This window comes from Narcine bancroftii, chromosome 7, assembly GCF_036971445.1.
Source record: "Narcine bancroftii isolate sNarBan1 chromosome 7, sNarBan1.hap1, whole genome shotgun sequence".
Taxonomy (NCBI): Eukaryota; Metazoa; Chordata; class Chondrichthyes; order Torpediniformes; family Narcinidae; genus Narcine; species Narcine bancroftii.
This window is the reverse complement of record NC_091475.1, coordinates 200,650,882-200,671,134: the sequence shown is the minus strand read 5'-3', so window position 1 is coordinate 200,671,134 and position 20,253 is coordinate 200,650,882. Positions and strand designations below refer to the sequence as shown.

Below are 20,253 nucleotides of genomic sequence, written 5' to 3'. Positions count from 1 at the left end.
TCTTATGGATGATTTTAATGTAATACCTCTAATTCCATCTGAAAATATTCCGATACCACCACAATAGTGGGCATATAATGATGAGACAGAATAGAGGGAAGAGATTGAAAGTCTAGTAGCATGGAGCCAAGATTACAGCCTCTCCTTCAATGTCGGTAAGACAAAGAAGGAGATCAGTAACTTCAGGAGACAGAACAGAGACCATGTATCTGTCCACATCAATGACACTGAAAGTACAGATAGATTTCAAGTTCTTAGAAATAAACATCTCCATTGATCTGACCTGGGACTTATGATGCAATAGTCAAAAGAGAGAGCACACCAATCCCTCTTCTTTCTTGGAAGCTTGGCATGCTCCCCCCACCCCCACCAACCCGTCTCAACCTTTGAAGGTGCACCAATGAAAACAGACTTTGCTGGATGCATCACCGTGTAGGACGGGAGCTTCTCTCCTCAAGATTGGTAGAAGCGGCAGAAAATTCTCACAGCTCAGAACAGAATGAAAACATTCTCCCTCCAACAGCCACCATCTCCCCCCCCCCCCCCCCCCCCACCCCCAGACCTCACTGATACCAATCACTGGCCAGGAAGGGCAGCCAACATATTGAAAATCCCATCACAACGTGGCCACCCTCTCTTCTCCCTCTTCCTGAGGAGGAATTTCTTTATCGAAGGGGCAGTGAATCTGTGCAATTCATTGCCATGGGTGGCAGTGGAGGCCAAGTCATTGGGTACATTTGAGATAGAGGTAGATAGGTTCTTGATTGGGGAGGGAATCAAGGGTTATGGAAAGAAAGCAGAAGAAAGGGGTTGAAAACGATAGTAAATTGGGATTGGTAGAGGGGACTTGATGTACTGAATGGCCTAATTCAGCTCATATTTCTTTTGGTCTTTTGGTCTTCCATCATTCATTGTGTGAAAGTGCACAACAAACTCCTGAATGATCCCCTTAAAAGTGCTCTAATGCTACCATTGCTTGGTCATAATTGACCTTCCTATTTAATGTAATCTTATAATCCATTAATTGTACTCTTAATACGGCTGTATGAATTTAACCTTTTAAATTTAATTTAGAGATACAGCATGGTGACAGGCCCTTCTAACCAACTGAGCCTGTGCCACCCAAATACACCCATGTGACCTATTAACCTATGTTTTTGGGACACGGGAGGAAACCAGAGCACCCGCAGGAAACCCACGCGAACACGGGGAGTTCTCCTTATAGACAGTGTCGGATTCGAACCTGGGTCGCCGGTGCAGTAATAGCTCTGCGCTGATCACTGTGTTAACCGTGCTGCCTTAATATTAGAGATAATCTGTTAGTCTGTGTGGTAAACCACTGTATATATGTTTGGATGTGATAGGATATGCCCCTTGCTGACTGCGCCTGAGGCTTCTCCCACTGAGCCCTGAATACCACAGTCCCCTCCTCAGTCCAGGACAGTTGACTAGCATGGACGTACCTCCATTCCATTGTAAGTAAAATCCTCTCAGTTTCTTTACAACTTCTAGTCTTTAAAGTTATTGATGTTCTCAGAAGGACCCTTCTCACTGTACTTAAATCTTATTGAATGCCTTCGATGTTCATATGATCAGCCTGTTTCCCTCTATCCTCCACGCTCATTATGTCCTCAAAGAGCTCTTCAAACATAACATGCCCTTCTTGAATCCATGCTGCATTTGCCTGATGGGACAATTTCTGTCTGCTGTGGATCTGAATGCAAATCCCACAGTGGTTCACCTTTATCAGAAAATGCAGTGATGTGGACCAGTAGAGAAGGCAATGTGTGAAAGGGGTACAATAGCTTTCAAAGCGAATAAAGAGCAAAAAAATAAAGGTATCTGCATCAAAGACGAAAGGTTGGTCAATAGAGGTGGACAAATTGTATGGACTTAATTGTCTGAGTAGTCTGTGAAGTTCAGTCGAATACAATGTAATAATACTGCTGCTGTGTTTTTCAATCCACTTTTGAAATCTTGTTAATTTAAATTTAGACATACAGCAGCCCAGCAGCCCTTCCAGTCCACCAGTCTGTGCTGCCAAAATACCTCAATTAACCTGAACATATGAAAGAGTTGGAGGAAACCAGATCATCCAGAGGAAACCCATGCAGACACAGGGAGAACATACAAAGTCTTTACTGAGAGGGCTGGACTCAAACCTGGGTCGCTCGTGCTGTAATAACATTTCACTAATCAGTACTCCGCTCGATCCTCAACATTCATTGGAATGACTTCATCACCAACATCCAAGTACTCGAGCTGGCAGAGTCCGCAAGCATCGAATCCACGCTGCTGAAGACCCAACTGCGCTGGCTGGGTCACATCTCCAGAATGGAGGACCATCGCCTTCCCAAGATCGTGTTATATGGCGAGCTCTCCACTGGCCACTGAGACAGAGGTGCACCAAAGAAGAGGTACAAGGACTGCTTAAAGAAATCTCTTGGTGCTTGCCACATTGACCACCGCCAGTGGGCTGCTATCGCCTCCAAACGTGCATCTTGGCGCCTCACAGTTCGGCGGGCAGCAACCTCCTTTGAAGAAGACCGCAGAGCCCACCTCACTGACAAAAGACAAAGGAGGAAAAACCCAACACCCAAACCCAACCCACCAATTTTCCCTTGCAACCGCTGCAACCGTGCCTGCCTGTCCCACGTCGGACTTGTCAGTCACCAACGAGCCTGCAGCAGACGTGGACATACCCCTCCATAAATCTTCGTCCGCGAAGCCAAGCCAAAGAAAGAAAGAAGAGACACCAAACATGTTATTGTAGCGGTTTAAACTTCACTATGTAATTAAAGATTAGCTGCAACCAGGACCATAAGGTGTGTTGAAAACCTGTGAACATGGACAAATCCCAAACCCTATGAAGCTATGAATGAAGGATTTGAGCACCCTCTTGACTTATATTTCACGTTGTGTCATACTAAGCAGCCAGCTGGTCAACAGTCAATATATGGAGAGATGCCACCCCCTGGTGCCGGCTCAGAAACACTGCACCGGTGATAACCAAGCAATAAGCATTAAACAAGAGAGTCTGCAAATGCTGTGGTCCATAATAATACACAAATGTACTAGAGAAGCTAAGCAGGTCATGCAGCGTCCATAGGAAGGATAGGGCAACCAATGTTTTGATCAAGCTTTGAACAAAAATAAGCCTGATTAAAATGATGGGAGGGGCGATGAGGTTGGAATGGGCATATAGACGATGATGGATTTCATCCCATCCAAATTTTCTTCTGCACAATTCTTGCAGAATTTTCTTGGCTATTATACGACCGGTGCCAATATTCCCAAAGAATCGTATATTGAACTTATGATCGAAAGAACACCTCTTCTTGTTGACGGCCATCGTTTCAAAACAATTTTGAATTTGAAAGCATCAGATTGAACACACCATTGGACCCCTAGAATTCTTTCGACAGATAGAATGTCACAATCCAAGTCAAGATACTTTATCTCCTTTGCTCTTTCTGCCTCAAGAATAACAGCCAACACATCTCGACTGTTGCTAACGCACTTCGTGAGGAAAGCACCTCCTTTGTTACAGATCTCCTTTAACTCTTGATAAAGATCTATTGCTTCTTTTTCTGAAACAAATGAAGTAAGTCAATCATCAACATTGGAATTATTTCCGATGATGTTTATAGTTTGAGAACAAAATTCCTCTTCATCATCTTCAGCCCATTTCCTGAGAGTAAAATTTGCACAACTCAGTGACGATGTTGCTCCAAATAGATGAACTGCCATTCTGTTTTCAGTCATATCTTTACTGTAATCACCATTAGGCCACCATAACAATCGTAAAAAAAACCATGATACATGGTACTTTCACTTGATGTAACATCACTTCAATATCTGTAGTAATTACAATAGGCTCATTATAAAATCTTACAAGAACACCTATTAAAGTATTGGTTAAGTCTGGACCTTATAGAAGTTGAGAATTCAATGAAACTTCTTGAAATGATGCTCCACAATCAGTTACTACATGTACTTTCTCCTTTTGTGGATGTATAATCACCATGATTAGGTAAATACCTTTTTTTTAACATCTTTACAGTCCAAGATATCTTCTGTTACCTTTTCTACACAACCTTTGGCTATTTTGTCCAACATGATATTTGCATATTCCAAATTCTCTTTAATTTTCTTTTCAAATTCAGCATATGCTGTTCTGCAATTATTGTATTATCTGGCATACAAATTTCTCTTTTCTTCAAGGGTAATGCTATCCAGTAATGACCATCAACTAAATCTAGAAACTGCTTGTCCTCCTTTGAAGGTTTTTGAATATCTGTGATACATTCATGGAAATCAATTTTAAACTATTGTTCCCACAGATCATTAACTTTCACAAATGAAATTCTCTTGGCATTCATGTTCAACATCTCCTGATCATTATTCAATTTTCCTCCGAATGGTCCTCTAATTGTCCATTGAAGCGATGTTCTCACAGCATAAGGTCAGTCATTTTGACTCCTTATTACTTCTAGAGGTTCGAGAGTCTTTTGGTACATCTAATCCAATTAGCATTTCAATCTTGGCATCAATCTTAGGTAAGCAAACATGTTTTAGATGAGCCCTAAAAAGCCCTTAGAAAATACAATCAGAAGATCATGGTTTTTTACGATTGTTATGGTGGCCTCCTTTGAAGGTTCTTGACTATCTGTGATACATTCATGGAAATCAATTTTAAACTGTTGTTCCCACAGATCATTAACTTTCACAAATGAAATTCTCTTGGCATTCATGTTCAACAACTCCTGATCATTATTCATTTTTCCTCCGAATGGTCCGCTAATTGTCCATTGAAGCGATGTTCTCACAGCATAAGGTCAGTAAAGATATGATTGAAAACAGAATGGCAGTTCATCTGTTTGATATCATCCTGATATGGAATATTCTCCTTATTCATAGTCTTCTGAGTATATACATTTGGAAGATTACAAAATTCAATGCTATTCAATCCAGCTGTCTCTAAACCTGAAACTATATTAGTTTCCATGTTCCTTTCATTGTTCATTGTCTTCAATAAGATCTGTGATCTTTTTCCATGAAGATTAAGTTTATTCAATAATTCAACAGTACAAAATGATGTGGTATTTCCTGGATCAAGAAAAGCGTAGGTCTTCAGTATGAAGCTCCCATTTTCAGCTTTAACCTGTACAGAAACTATTGAAAGGATTCTGTTACCGACCCCAGTAAGACTATTTGTCTGAACCAAAGCTGAAACATCCTTTCTGACTGTCTCTATAGTCTTGGATTCAGATTGTTTGACCTCCTTCTCAACCTTACTTTGTTAAGTACGCAGTAACTTGGGATGCTTTGAACTGCATATATCACAAATGAATCACTTATTACAAGCAGCCAAAACATATTCCATTCTTCTTTTAAAAAGTTAATTTCTTATCATGCAATTTTTTTCTCCAATCGTGACATCTTTCTGAAGCATGCTTATCTTTGCAATACAAACAGCTTTCCTGTACAATCTGATCTTCCTTCTCCTTTGTTTCCTTGTTCGTTCCTGTGCTTGTATCTGACACAGCCTTTAGTCCTTCCCTTTGGTTTCTCTTGAGACAACAACTTAGACTTCTTTACATCTTTAGGAACTAGTGAAGTATCCTTAATATTTCCAAATGCTGGCATGGTGTTAACATGCACATGCCATTCCAAAAATTCTACAACATCCTCAAAAATGGCATCCCTTCAGGGAAGCATCTTAAGCTCTGCAATTTTGGCTCTCCATAAATCCTTCAGCTTATAAGGCAACTTGTTTATAATAATCATCAAATTAGCAAGAAAATTCAGCTCTTGCCAATAAACACTACTTCCCATTGCATTACAACATCCTCTCAGAAAGAGTGTATTTACTTGCAAAGTCTTTGTGTGCTCTGATTTTATTGCTGACCGAGAAAGAATCTTGTGTATGTGGGTCCTTGCAATTTTATGTTCATTGCCATAATGCTGTTGGTGTAGCGGCAGCTACTCTGCTCCCGAAAGAACACACACAACCAGCCGGGTTGAACTCAGAGAGCAGACTGTTTTATTGCAGGCTGCTGGGCTCACTTATACTCCAAGCCCAGACCTGGCTGAGAACTGCACTGGAGGGAGATGACGTCACCCAGGGGTCACGTGGTACCCCAGCGTGGGCTTCTGAGCCCCAGGCTGGGAGGAAGGGAAAACCCCTAATGGCGCCATTTTGGCCAGCCTCCCCGCCGCGTGGCTTACAAGTGGGGCCAGTTCGCCTGCCTAGTTCGCCTGCCAGTTCGCCTGCCAGTTCGCCTGCCTAGATTTTATTGCTGACCAAGAAAGAATCTTGTCTATATTGGTCCTTGCGATTTTATGTTCGTTGCCATAATGATGTTGCAATAAATCTTTTGCCCTTTTAAAACCTTTTTATGCATTCATACATTGGCAACTTTTGACTACCTCCTTTTAACTACCTCCAGGACACTGTTCCAAGTAATAAAGACAATCCTTAGCGTCTTTAACATTACTTTCAAAGTGATGTTGAAAACTTTTTTATGAACGTCAGATATTGTAATAGATCTCCACTAAAAACTGGAAGTTCCTTCTTGGGTAAACCGTATAAACCTTGTTGCTGCATTAATATAGCAGAGATTTCAATTTGTTTTGCTACAAGTGATATTATATTGTCTTATCCACCATGGCTTGTGATTGGTTGCCTTGAGGTGAATGATCTTGAATTGGTGCAATAGATGTAGGACCTTGATTTGTAAGAGATGGCATTGATGGGAATGCGTCTGACCTGGCGGTCTGGGACAGGCTGGCCTGAGTCCAGGTCCGCTGCCTCGAGGTGGTCGATTGTGAACCTGTCCTGTCGCCCGCCAATGTCCAGTGTAAAATCAACATCATCCCGCTACAGCACCTTGAGTGGGCTTTCGTAGGGGGAGCACTGTAGGGGTGTTCCTTGCTGTCCTCTCTGCACAAAAACATAGTCAGTGGACTGTAGGTCTGAGGGGATGTGGTAGAGTGGAAAGCCATGTAGGGAAGGTGGCGGGGTTTCTGTTTACCCACGAACCCTCGATCATTCGAGGACGTCTAGGGTGCTAAGCAGGGGTGTGGGTTAAAATGAATGTCCCTGGGGATGGTAAGTAGGAAGCTGTACACCATTTCAGTAGACGAGGCTGGTAAGTCTTTCTTCGGAGCTGTGTGATGCCTAAGAGCATCCATGGGATGCAGGCCCCAATTCGGGCCTTGTAGTCAAACTTAAGGGCTGCCTTCAGGTGGCGGTGCAAACACTCGACCAGGCTATGGTGTGGAGTAATTGACTGGCGCAGAACTTGGTTAGGTCAGCTCGGAGCGAGGAAGTGAACCGGACCCCTCGGTTCGAGGTGATGTGGGTCGGGACTCCAAAATGTGCAACCCAGTGCATGTGCTCAAATCGGCGACGCGCCAGCTCAAAGGTCTGGCACTTTGGCGCATTGGCACTGCAAACAGGTTTTAGCCCACCAGGCCATGTTGTGGCAGAGGTCATAACACACGAACTTGTTGGACAACAGATGGACTGTGGAGCTTATGGAGGGATGGAACAGGCCAAGGATTTTTCTCAAACACCCACCATCGCCAGGTCGCAAGTAAGATGGGTCTGGGGAAACTCGTGGATACATCGCACAGTAAGGACGGGACCACCCCCCCCCCCCCCCCCCCGCCCCCAGTGAGGGGAAGAAATCACTAATCTTCAGGCTGGTGATGGCAATCCAGTAGTCCTGGACATCTGCATCCTCCGTTTGGTCCTTGGCCAGCTGGGCAATGTCGAGCCCCCTCAGGTGGTGGCGATTGTGGGTCTGGATGAAGTGTCGGCCACCATGTTGGACTTGCCTGCAATGTGGAGAATGTTACTCTGAAATGTAGGAGAGGTGACGTCATGGTCTCGCTGACCATGTGTCTGAGACCTTGCTGAGTTCGTAGGTGAGTCATTTGTGGTCTGTGTAGGCAGTGAAAACTCTTCCTTCTAACATGTACTGGAAGTGTCGTATTGCCAGGTACAGGGCCAGCAACTCGCGGTCGAAAGCGGTGTATTTGAGCTCTGGTGTCCAGAGGTGTTTTCTGAAGAAGGCCAGGGGTGCCATTGTACATCGATCCATTGCTCCAGCACTGTGCTCACTGATCTGTTCAACTCGCGGGAGGAAGAGTTTGTATGGGCCCGGAATGTAGCCTGCGCTAGTGCCACTTTTGTGGTCTGGAACGCTTCTGTGGTTTCCGGAGTCTGCTGGAGCATCTTGCCGTTGAGCTTGATGTGGTCAAACAGGGGCTGCTTGAGGGTGGCCACTCCCGGGAGGAAATGATGATAGAAGTTCACCATCCCCAGGAACTCCTGCAGGCCTTTGATCATGTTCAACTTGGGGAAGTTTTGGATGGCTTCTACCTTGTCCAGCAGCGGTTTGGCTCCCTCTCAGGTGATACAGTGTCCCAAGAAATCGATTGTCTCTAGGCCGAACTGGCATGTGGCTGGGTTCACCATGATTCCAAAATGCTGCAAACCTTTGAAAAGGCGAATCAGGTGCGTCCTGTGTGTGCTGGCGTTGGGGCTGGCGATGAGGATATCATCCAGGTAGACGAAGATGAAGTCGAGGTCCCTGCTGACCATAAGTCACTGAAATGTCTTTGCTGCATTCTTTAGTCTGAACGGCATCTGAAGGAACTCGAAAACACTGAAGGATGTGAATATGGCCATTTTCAGGACATTGGTGGGATGCACCAGAATATGGTGTTACTCCTTGATGTGGTCCAACTTGGAAAAGATCCGGCAGCTCTGGAGCCTCATGGCAAAGTCTTGGATGTGTGGGATAGGGTACCTTTCTGGGACTGTAGCATCATTTAGTCACCTGTCATCGCTGCATGGGCACCAGCCGCCGGAGCTCTTCCATACCATGTGCAGTGAGGAGGCCCAGAGGCTGTTTGAATGGCAGATGATTCCCAGCTCCTCCACGGAGCGAACTCAGCCATGGCTTGCTGAAGTTTGTCTTGTGGGAGTGTGGTGAATGTCTTCAAGCTGCCTGTCTCCCCTCTAGGGAGCCTTGCAATACTAACATTGACTGTGCATTATATCTACTGTTAAGGACACTCACCTTGGATATAACTGTGAATGCACCTATTGTCTTTCATTATTGTACCATGATGATGCCGCTTTAGTTGCCCATTCAGAGCCAGCTCTTCAGCGCTTGACGTCCTGCTTTGCGGAAACTGCCAAAATGTTTGGCCTGGAAGTCAGCCTGAAGAAAACTGAGGTCCTCCATCAGCCAGCTCCCCACCATGACTACCAGCCCCCCCACATCTCCATCGGGCACACAAAACTCAAAACGGTCAACCAGTTTACCTATCTCGGCTGCACCATTTCATCAGATGCAAGGATCGACAATGAGATAGACAACAGACTCGCCAAGGCAAATAGCGCCTTTGGAAGACTACACAAAAGAGTCTGGAAAAACAACCAACTGAAAAACCTCACAAAGATAAGCGTATACAGAGCCGTTGTCATACCCACACTCCTGTTCGGCTCCGAATCATGGGTCCTCTACCGGCACCACCTACGGCTCCTAGAACGCTTCCACCAGCGTTGTCTCCGCTCCATCCTCAACATCCATTGGAGCGCTCACACCCCTAACGTCGAGGTACTCGAGATGGCAGAGGTCGACAGCATCGAGTCCACGCTGCTGAAGATCCAGCTGCGCTGGATGGGTCACGTCTCCAGAATGGAGGACCATCGCCTTCCCAAGATCGTATTATATGGCGAGCTCTCCACTGGCCACCGTGACAGAGGTGCACCAAAGAAAAGGTACAAGGACTGCCTAAAGAAATCTCTTGGTGCCTGCCACATTGACCACCGCCAGTGGGCTGATAACGCCTCAAACCGTGCATCTTGGCGCCTCACAGTTTGGCGGGCAGCAGCCTCCTTTGAAGAAGACCGCAGAGCCCACCTCACTGACAAAAGGCAAAGGAGGAAAAACCCAACACCCAACCCCAACCAACCAATTTTCCCTTGCAACCGCTGCAATCGTGTCTGCCTGTCCCGCATCGGACTGGTCAGCCACAAACGAGCCTGCAGCTGACGTGGACTTTTTACCCCCTCCATAAATCTTCGTCCGCGAAGCCAAGCCAAAGAAAAAATTGTACCATGAGTTTCTGCTAATAAAAGCCATGATTATTGTTTGACCACATCGTCTTTGTCTACTTCATCAACTGACACATCAGGGAGGTGCCGATCCTGTGCATGTACTGGAAGCCCAATGGCCTCAATATAATGCTCCATGCCATCATGGAAATTGGGTGCCAGCAGAGCCATGTACTTGGCCAGTAGGCTGGCATACTCATTTCAGCCCAAAGCATGGATACCCAATGGCAGAAAAGGACGTTGCGGTAGAGTCAAGGGGTACGACTGAACATGGTAGCATCCACCAAATGGCATCTGGTCATGTCAACTAAATGTTCATGTGCCTAGAGGAAATCTACTCTGAGAAAGGCCTGTCCTATGGCTGTGATAGTTCACTTCCACTCGAAAACCGTGTCCCCAGCTTGGATTGTGACCAGATGGGTGCCATAACTTGGAATGGAGGAGCCGTTGACTCCTTGTTGAGGGAGGCCCTTGGGGTTGTGTTAGGTCTCGAAATACAGTGATAGGGCAAGACTTATCTCTGTGTCCACATCAACTAGGAAGTCACTCTTTGTCCACTAGTCCCTGAGGTAGAGTAGACCTTTATATATGCCAACCACCGAGGCCACTATCAGCTGCCGGCCTGCCTGTTTCCCGTCACCGTGTTTGGTTTGGTGGTGGTAGGTGCCACACGTTTCGGCACCATCTGTGGTGGTAGAAGTAGTATACACTGCTTGTCTGGGTGCTCGTTGCGCTGTGTTTGGGCTTACAGAATTGCTGGTGGGCCTGGTGGAGGTGCTGAAGCAGCGGTGTCAACCGCATAGATAGGCTGCACATGGATTGAGCTGTGTTGCGGGGTACGGAAAAGTCTGTCTGCTTCCTTGGATATCAGGTTTACGGGTGCTGAAATCCATGTCGGAAGCTGCTGAGGAAATGTGTACCGGTAGCCTGGAGAGGAAAAGGGCCTCTAAAAGGAAACAGATTGTGTGTCCATCCGCCGCTAGGACCACCATTCCATGCATGAGCTCAGAGGGGTTTCTATCACTCAGGCCTTGCATATTCAGGATGCGGATGGTGAGCTAGTACCAGATGAGGTCTAGGGAATCGAGGAGGGAAAGCTGGAATTGCTCGTACTTATGCCCCATGGGAAGGAGCTTACTTTGGCTGTGCTGGCAGCATCCAGGACGTTGACAACGTGCCAGAACTTGGTGTCCTCCGAGACAATGCCTCTGATGTGGAACTGGGACTCGTCCAGTTGCATTTAATTCCTGGGCTGGTTTGACCAGAAGGTCAACAAATGCACGCCCACAGTGTTGGTCGTAGCCATTGCGACTGTAGCAGAAGCAGCATCCTGAATTCTGTTGCATTCGAGTTGGGTTCCAAAAATGTTGGAACTGTCAGGGTCACCACTGCAACATCTGCTATGGCAGCGCTACAGAACCAAGAGACATTCACACAGTGAGAGGGTGAACCCGCAACTGACTTTATTGTCTAAATTCCTCACACTGCGCGCAGGGAAACACCCGCTTTTAGTGATGTGTATGCCTGCTTCCGGAAGTGGTGTCAGCGTGTCGTGGTGGTGCAACCCCTGGAAGTGGTGATGGCCCCTGGGAAACACGTGTTGTTAACCTTGGGCTTCTACTGTGCCATTTTGAGTCGGACGACTGGGGCGGTGATTCGGCCCATCCAAATGCGCAGTCGCTCATCCCACTACACACGAGCAGCAACACCCATGGCTCCTTGCTCGAGTATATATTTTTTTATTGTGGCTGCCGTAACCATGGCTGTGCTGGAAGGTTCGATGCTAGCCCTTTGGGTATATTACTGTGAGTGACAAATCTTGCAGAAGCCTGAGCTAATGCTTTCCTTTTGGCCATATTCATAGCACGTTGTTCTTCAAGCTCCAGTCGTTTCTTTTCTCTATTTAGTAATCTATTTTGTTCTTCACAATCCATTTGTAACTTCAGTTGCTGTTTCCTGATCTGAACCTCCTTATCCTCTAAACCATATCTTTTCCCAACCACTGTTGTTGTGCACAGACAGTAGCCAAGTCTGCTTGCGCCTTAGCATGTACAGATGAAATGCTTGAAGAACGCAAAGCAGTACTTGCTATAGATGCCTTTGAAGACTTTGAAAATCTTCCTGCTCTTATAACCTGGGAAATACCATCATCAGGATTCCCATCTGAACTTTGAGATACCATTGATTGAGTCTCCAGTTCCACTAATGTTTTAGCCAGTGAATGAGGCCTGCAGTGCCTTGACAGAGTCTTCTTGCTTGCTTGCTAGTTGAAGCCGTTTCTTCCTTGGCTAATGGCTCCAACATCCTGCCAAGTATCGTCGGTCTGCCTTGTTGCTCAACTCACGATCAAATAGTTCATTGAGAGAATCTGTTTGCTCAAGGTCTTTAGCCCGACGAGACTTCTTCTAATCCATCTTGGGTTCTTCACACTGCAACCTGGCTTCTCCTGGTTCCCACTGGAACTGTAAATGATATTTTTTTAAAAATCTTGGTCCCTGTTTGAATTGTCTCTGAGGTTCTGCACATAAACTTTCTTATCTCAATGTTTATGTCTACAGGAAAATTTTCTGGGCTTCCTGCCAATTCTGCTACTAGAGCAGTAGCTTATCTTTTTCAAGGACATAAACCGTCTGGCTAGTTATTGGCTCAATTTCAAACTGCACAATTCACAGAAAGGTTCACACACTTCTGGAATATTCTTTTGTTACAGCATGGATGTCTCTTGGTTTTAAATTAAGTTATCAATTCCTTTAAACAAATTTTTTGAGCCTTTCTTCCAAACAAAGTACACAATTAATTTTTTCTTTAAATCAAAATATAGACAACACTTTCCTTATCTAATATATCCTAATTTCAAAGTATCATATTCCAAAGTATGAGCTGCGATATCCCAAATTTTAATCTCTTTAATCCAGTAAATCAATCTCTGTGGCTATTGCTTTATGTAGTTTTAATTGGTTGATAGAACAGATAAACATCTTGCATAGTTCGCAACAAGACTTTATAATGATGAATTACAAAGCATTTACTGTATAAAGGTACAAAGATATATAGAGATACAAAAACTTAGAGATACAAAAGAATTTGGAGAAAAATTTCTCATGCTCATGCTTCCTTCACATCTTGTAGAAAAATGCAAGCAGTTAGCTTGGATGGATATTAAAACATATTACATCAGAGTCACTTTGGTAACACTATAAACAACAGTTCTCTTGAAGAGAGTCACAAAATTAACAAAAATCAAAAAACACGAGGGTTTTAACCTTTACAGGGCATAGGGTGGTGCACCAACGAACCGAGAAGAGGTGGTTACAGGTGGGAGAGTAGAAGAGAAAAAAAGCTGAGGTGATAGGGATAGGATAGCCCTCTGATAGGAGAGGGAATGGAAAGGATGGGGGGACTGGAGGAAAGGAGACTGAGGGGAAGGGAAGCTAGGGTAGGGTCTTCCCTCTCATATCAAAGAACTCCCCTCTCCCCATCACTTCTCAGCTTTTTTCTCCTCCCCTTCCCTATCCACCTGCTTTTGTTTTGCTCATACATTGATGAAGGGCTTAGGCCCAAAATGTCAGGTACCCTTTACTTCCTATGATGAAACATAGAAACATAGAAACATAGAAGATAGGAGCGGGAGTAGGTCATTCGACCCTTCGAGCCTGCTCCGCCGTTCAACGAGATCACGGCTGATCTTAAAGTTCAGTACCCCGTCCCCGCCTTCTCTCCGTAACCTTTAATACCCTTATACTGAAGAAATAGATCTAATTCCCTCTTAAATAGATTTAATGAACCTGCCTCTACTGCCCTCTGTGGCAATGAATTCCACAGATTCACCACCCTCTGGGTCAAGAAATTCCTCCTCATCTCGGTCCTAAATGGTTTGCCTATTATCCTCAAACCATGGCCCCGGGTTCTGGATTTTCCCATCATTGGAAACATCCCATCTGCATCCATTCTGTCCAGTCCTGCCAGAATTTTATAGGTCTCTATGAGATCCTGCTGAGTTTGTCCAGCACCTTTGTGCATAATCCTGTAATAAAAACAAATTTATGAGACTGCTTCGAATAAGGGAGAGCAATGCACCTCATGGCAGCTTGATCAGTTCCATACCACTTTATCCCTGGGGAAAGAGTCCTTGATTTCCAGTTGAGGGAGACCCTTGAAAGAGAAAACAGATTTAGGTTTCTGTGATGGGTGCTCTCACAAATGGGTGACACTCTGTCTGCCTTAGCGTAGACAAAAGTTAAAGAATTCCGTACATATAACATTCCAAATGTACTATTACTTGTGGCAGCTCGCCTAAATGCAGTTCGAACTGGCTCAGAAAGTCGCGGGTGAACTACTGACATCAGCAACTGGGATGGCTCTGACTGCGGGCCAAACCGCAGGCCGGCAGGTGACATCATTTCCATCTCACAGCGCGCAGGGGTCCCAGGGAGGAATGTTCAAAACACGCACTTGTGTGGACAAGTAAACCATTTTATAACTGGACGCCACTCAAGTCAGACTCCTCCTTTTTCTCACTGCAACAGAACGTGACTACAATGTGACAATAATGGAAACTTTACTTTTACCTTTATATTGGAAAAGGAAAGTAGGTTAATCATTTAAAATGAAGTGCAGAGGAATTTCTTTTCAGGTTTTACTGACTTTATTTGGAATTCTTTTTTGGAGGATTGTGGAAGGTCGATTACTGGGGGTAAGTTTGTGGAGGCAGGTCAATTTTTTAATGATCAGAGAAGTTGGGGGGGTGGGGGGCTGCTGTGGTGAACTGAAACAGTCAGGCAGATCAGTGTGGCAGCGACTCAGGCACTGCCTGTAGGGAATTTGCCTGCTCTCCCCAGGTCTGCGTAGGTTTTCTCTGGGTGGCTTGGTTTCTTCCCACCTCCAAAAACGTACGGGGTTGTTGGTTAATTTGAGTGTAATTGGGCGGCACGGCTTTAAATGGCCGGAATCTGCTGCTACCGTGCTGTGAACAAACGTTTTTTAAAATGTTAAGATCAAATATTGTACCAGACATTATAGGTTGGCTCACTTGAGGGGCTGAGTGGCCGACTCCTGCTCCTTCTCTGTTTTGTTAAGTTTGATTTCCTAGTGCAACATTAAAATGCATAAATCATTTATGTGAAATTTTAACTTGGTTTCCTCTTCATAGAAGCTGCCGAATGTGACGATGCTGATTTTATTGTCATACACATTTTACAATGTACATACTGTTTCGGCACTGATTTACCATAGCTTACAAACAAAGAATACAGACACTCATTTCTTTCAGCACTCATGAAGTCAACTTCCTTTCTATGACTCACTTGACACAACATTATATTCTTCAACTCCCCAAACACTATCCAGTTAAACCCCTCTGACAGTAACATTAGCCCACTGCTACAAGGGTGATCCGTTTCCTCTGCCATGTCCTCGACCATCACGATTCTAACCAGGAAGGAATTTCAGGCCCAAAGCCTAGGCATTCATAGTCAGTGCTGCCTTTAGCTGTTCCAACTCAGTTATCTTCAATTGATAAGGTGCAGTTATCAGTGGTTCCAGTTCCATTTGCTCCTTTGCACTAGGGGCAAGAAGCCATTCCTTCTATCATCAATGGACATAACGAGGTCGACATGATCTGCCAACTGATCAAGGGTGGACATTTGAAAGGTGCTCACCAAATGCTCTTGAACATGATGAGGTGAACATCGAAGGAACCTCCGTTCCCAAAAATCACCTTCAACAGGATCTGTTCCAGCTAGCCTGCACCACCCCCTCCAACATCTGTGATGGTTGCCTGTAACCTAGGCTGTCATCAGCTTGTAACTGGGCAATATGAGTCTCCCTAGATGGCTGAGTACATCACTATATAGCCTCCTTAAACATGTCCTGTGGGAGGTTACCATCCGCATCCACTAAGACATCCTCCACTTCACAAGCAATCTGCTCTGGAAGACAATTAAACCGCACTTCATCTTGAGACTCACCACACTGAGGGTAGAGAAACACACTTTGAGGATCATGAACCATGTTGGTGTATTATTAATATAAAGTGTGGGGGGGGGGGTGGTGGTGAATCTTTAATCTGAGCTCCCAAACTGCTCATGTAATTGGTTTGCCCGGATCACTATCCATTTTAAACTAGAAGGTATAGTCACCACTTGTAATGGCACTGATTTACCACAGCTTGCAAACAAATAAAGAATACACTCTCTTGTTTCTTCCAGCATGCCGCAAAGTCAACTTTCTTTTTAGTATTTACTAAACATAATATTGCAACCTTCAACTCCCCAAACACCACTCAACAAAACTCCTCTGACCTTCTCACTGGCTCACAGGTGATCCTGATACTCTCACTCTCCTTCCCCTGCATCAGAGATTCATCAGGTATTCACTAACGCTTAACGCACCTGCGCATGCATGCTATGACCCACGTTGCCCATCACAAACGTCATCAGCGGTGGCCAGCACTGCTCCCGATGAAGGTAAACACACGACTGCAACAATACGCACCAAAAAGCTTACTTGCTGCAGATGAACAGGAATTAAAAAAAAACTTAATTGAATTTTAAAAGTCAATAAATGCGTAAGATAGAGAGATTTTTTTAAAAAATATTCACGGTAATTTGAGTCACAAAAAAAGTGACTTCCAATGGGGCAGACAATACTTTTCTGCCATTGGAACTGTTTGAAATGAGTATAGCAAGAGGTTTATTCATCTCTTCCCATGATGTTATGTGCAATTCTGGTCAACCCATTAAAAAAAAGAATGTGGAGGCTTTGATTTACCAGGATGTTGCCGGTATTGAAAGGTGTGAATTCCAGCTGCATTGTTGTCTGGTATGGGGACACCAATACCTCTGAGGTGAAACACCCTGAAAAAAGGAAGCGGACACAGCCCAGGACATTGCAGGCAAACTACCTACCACTCCCTCCCACACCTTTGAGAACATCTGCAGCAAATGCTGCCGTCGGAGGGCAGCAGCAATGATCAAGGATTCACACCTCCCAGCACATGCTCTATTCTCGTTGCTACCATCAGGAAAGAGGTGTAGATGCCACAAGACTCACACCACCAGGTTCAGGAACAGCTGCTACCCCTCCACCATCAGACTCCTCAACAACAAACTCAATCAGGGACTCCTTTAAGTACCCTGACTTGTGCACTTTATTGTTTTCTCTCTGTGTCACTTATCAGTTTATTTACATTTCTTTATTTAGGCATTTTCAGGTGGCCAATTGCCCCGCATGTAAAGCTGCATATTTTGGCAATATGCGGCTGTGGAGAGGCCACATGAATATGCAGGAGGCGCCTTTGAGGCGAGCTACGTCACCCTCCTCCGAGAGGCATAATCAGCACAGCACAGTGGCTTCCCCAGCCACGTGAATGCACTTGGCTGAAAGTGGCTGTCAAAGGAGTGGGCAGCTGCCGAGGTAGTGAAGTCATCAGCCTGAGATGCCTGGCGTGAATCTTGAAGCACATTGTGCAGGCAGCCTAGTACAGATTCAGTCGTTTTGTTTAGCAGTGCAGGAAAACAGTGCATTTGAACAATGGCTCCAAAAAAGGCTTGTAACTCGTCTGATGAAGAGGTAAGACTGCTTCTAGACCATCTGACTCAGGAATCCCAGGAAAGGCAGCTCACTGGGACAGTGAATGATGGTTCCCACATTTGAGCAGTTATCTGGAATGCTCGCAGCACAAGGGCACAACCGCAGTAAAAATCAGGTGTTCACAAAGCTGAAGAGCCTGAGGATGAAATTCCACACAATCTTGGACCACAACAGGAGGAGAGGCAATGGGCGCAATGAGTGGCAGTACTTCGACCAGTGCCACACTCTCTGGAGGGGCTGGCTGCTCAGCTATTCCCTCGAATGTAGCCAGCGCCATGGAGATCCCTGATTCCTCAGAGCTCATCCTTGAGGGATCTCAGGGTTCACACAGTGCCAATGAAGGAGACATGCCGGTCCAGAAGGAGGAGGCTACCTCTGAGGATCTGGCAGCCACGGATTTGGATGCCCCCGAGAGAGGAAGCGCAGAGGTCACTGGCCCCGGAAGTGGCGAGAGCACAGGTACAGTAGCATTGAGGTTGTGTTTATGGAGAAGCACCTAAGTCCAATGCTGATGCAATTTTCTTGTTTCCACCTACAGCCTCTGGTTCCAGACGCAAGCACCAGTGACTGACCAAGGGTCTGGTTCTCATGAAGGACCTGTAGGTGATGATGTTGGCACTTGACAGGGAGTACAGTGAAAGAGACCACCAATGTGCAGACGAGGCGCTGGATCACAAGAGAGTCATGCTCGTTGACCTGAGGGAGGACGAGGAAGCAACGCACCGCTCTGAAGTGGAGAAGCATGCCCAGTCGATGTCTGAGTTTGCAGCTTCCCTGCGGGGACTGAGCGCCGCAATGGACAGGCAGTCAGTCATCTTCAACAGAATGGTCACGCGAATGGAGGCCTCCCCATCCCCATTCCCACAGTCATATGGTCAGCCTCATCCCATATACCTGGCCCCTCCATCCAGCATGCCATTCCATTCCACACCAGTGCATCACAGTAGTGGACGCTTTGGTATGACTGAGATACTGGGGTCCAGGACAGGTTCCCCATCACCCCCCACACCTCAACTCGTTCCTCTCAATGCTGGAATGAGGTGTGTGTCGGACTAAACATCCTTAATGCTGCTAACTCCATGCCCACAGATCTGGTTCTCACGAAGGAGCTTTATTGTACTCTGACAATAAATTTGAATTATGGGGAGAAGATGGGCACACTTGGACAACTTTCTTTGTAATGTCAGAGGCCTGATAGAAATTAAGGGAGGCATTTATAAAGTTATGGGAATCTTTTTCCCAATGTATAAAGGTTACATACTAGCTGACATGGATTGAAGGGGCTTAAAGGACGTGTGTGATGCAAGTTTTCATGCACAGAAATGGCTGGGTGCCAGGCTTAGTGGTGGAAGCAGATACAGTAGACATGTTTAAAAGGCTTTTACAGCAACGTGTAGATGTGCAGAGAATAGAGGTGTCATGTTCAAGCAGCAGGGGGGGTTATTTTAATTTGAGTACCATGTTCAGCACAGATATTGTGTCCAAAGGGCCTGCATACTTTTCTATGTTTCATGAATATTGTAGTGGAACCACTGTTAATAATGTTTGTGTGTGAATGGCTGCCCAGCCATGGCTCCTCCATCTTGATTCCACTAATAAAGGCGGCAATGCCATAACCCACCTCCCCAGAACCAGCTCAGGCTTCAGGTCAACAACATGAGATGTGCCTTCTGTTTTTGGTAATAAAAGTCTATCAGTTTGCTAACTTCTAGTCTCTGGAGTTATTGATAGCGCATCAAGTTTATTACCCTAACTTTTTTGGAATGGACCAGAGAGGTGGGAAATCGACCTGCCATCACTGGAAGCATTCAACAAGTTCGAACTCTGGCTACGCTGCGTCGGCGTGTTTCGGCAGGCCTCCACCGTCATCAAATCTGATGCTGACAAGCTGCACTTGCTGTTATCATGGGTCGGGCACTGCGTTTACCTGATGGTCAGAGACATTCACTAAAGCAATGGACATTCTGAAAGGCCTGTACCTGGTTCAGGTGAATGAAGTCTTCACCAGGCACATCCTAGCCATGCATAAGCAGCAAACCCGGGGAGTCAATCGATGATTACCTTCGGGTCCTGCGAGACCTTGGACAGGCTTGCAGCTGCAAGGCTGTATCAGCAGAAGGGTAACGGAGAAGCTGATCCGAGATGCCTGTGTAGCAGGCATCAAATCAGATTACATTCGGAAGTGACTGATAGAGCAGGGTGAGCTGAGGCTGCAGAAAGCCATTGAACTAGCTAAAACTCTGGAAAAGAGCAACGTGGACTCTTTCTCGACTGATAATGCGGCCACCGTATGGAGGACACAGGCGCCACCATCTCGATTCACGGGATCACAGGCCACCCCTCATCCCGACCTGACTATGCCCTCCGCTCCCATTGGCAAGCAACCGAAGTGCAACATCTGCAGCCAGAAGAAGGACCCTAGGAAGCAATGCCTGGTGAAGGAAGTGGTCTGTTCCACCTGTGGGAAGAAGGGACGCTACATGAAGCAACCTTCTAACCCAAACAGTGCCGTGGCAGGCAGTGGG

At 45.7% G+C, this 20,253-nt stretch overlaps 1 long non-coding RNA gene across 1 annotated transcript in view; it reads left to right on the top strand.

Moving 5' to 3' along the window:
- The window catches only part of LOC138740155 (uncharacterized), a 59,622-nt gene extending 40,200 nt beyond the window's left edge, over positions 1-19,422 (top strand). The window contains exons 2-3 of the long non-coding RNA XR_011342709.1: positions 1,365-1,475; positions 18,267-19,422. This is a non-coding gene — a long non-coding RNA (uncharacterized lncRNA). The remainder of the gene's footprint in view (positions 1-1,364; positions 1,476-18,266) is intronic.
- Positions 19,423-20,253: the final 831 nt, after the last annotated feature.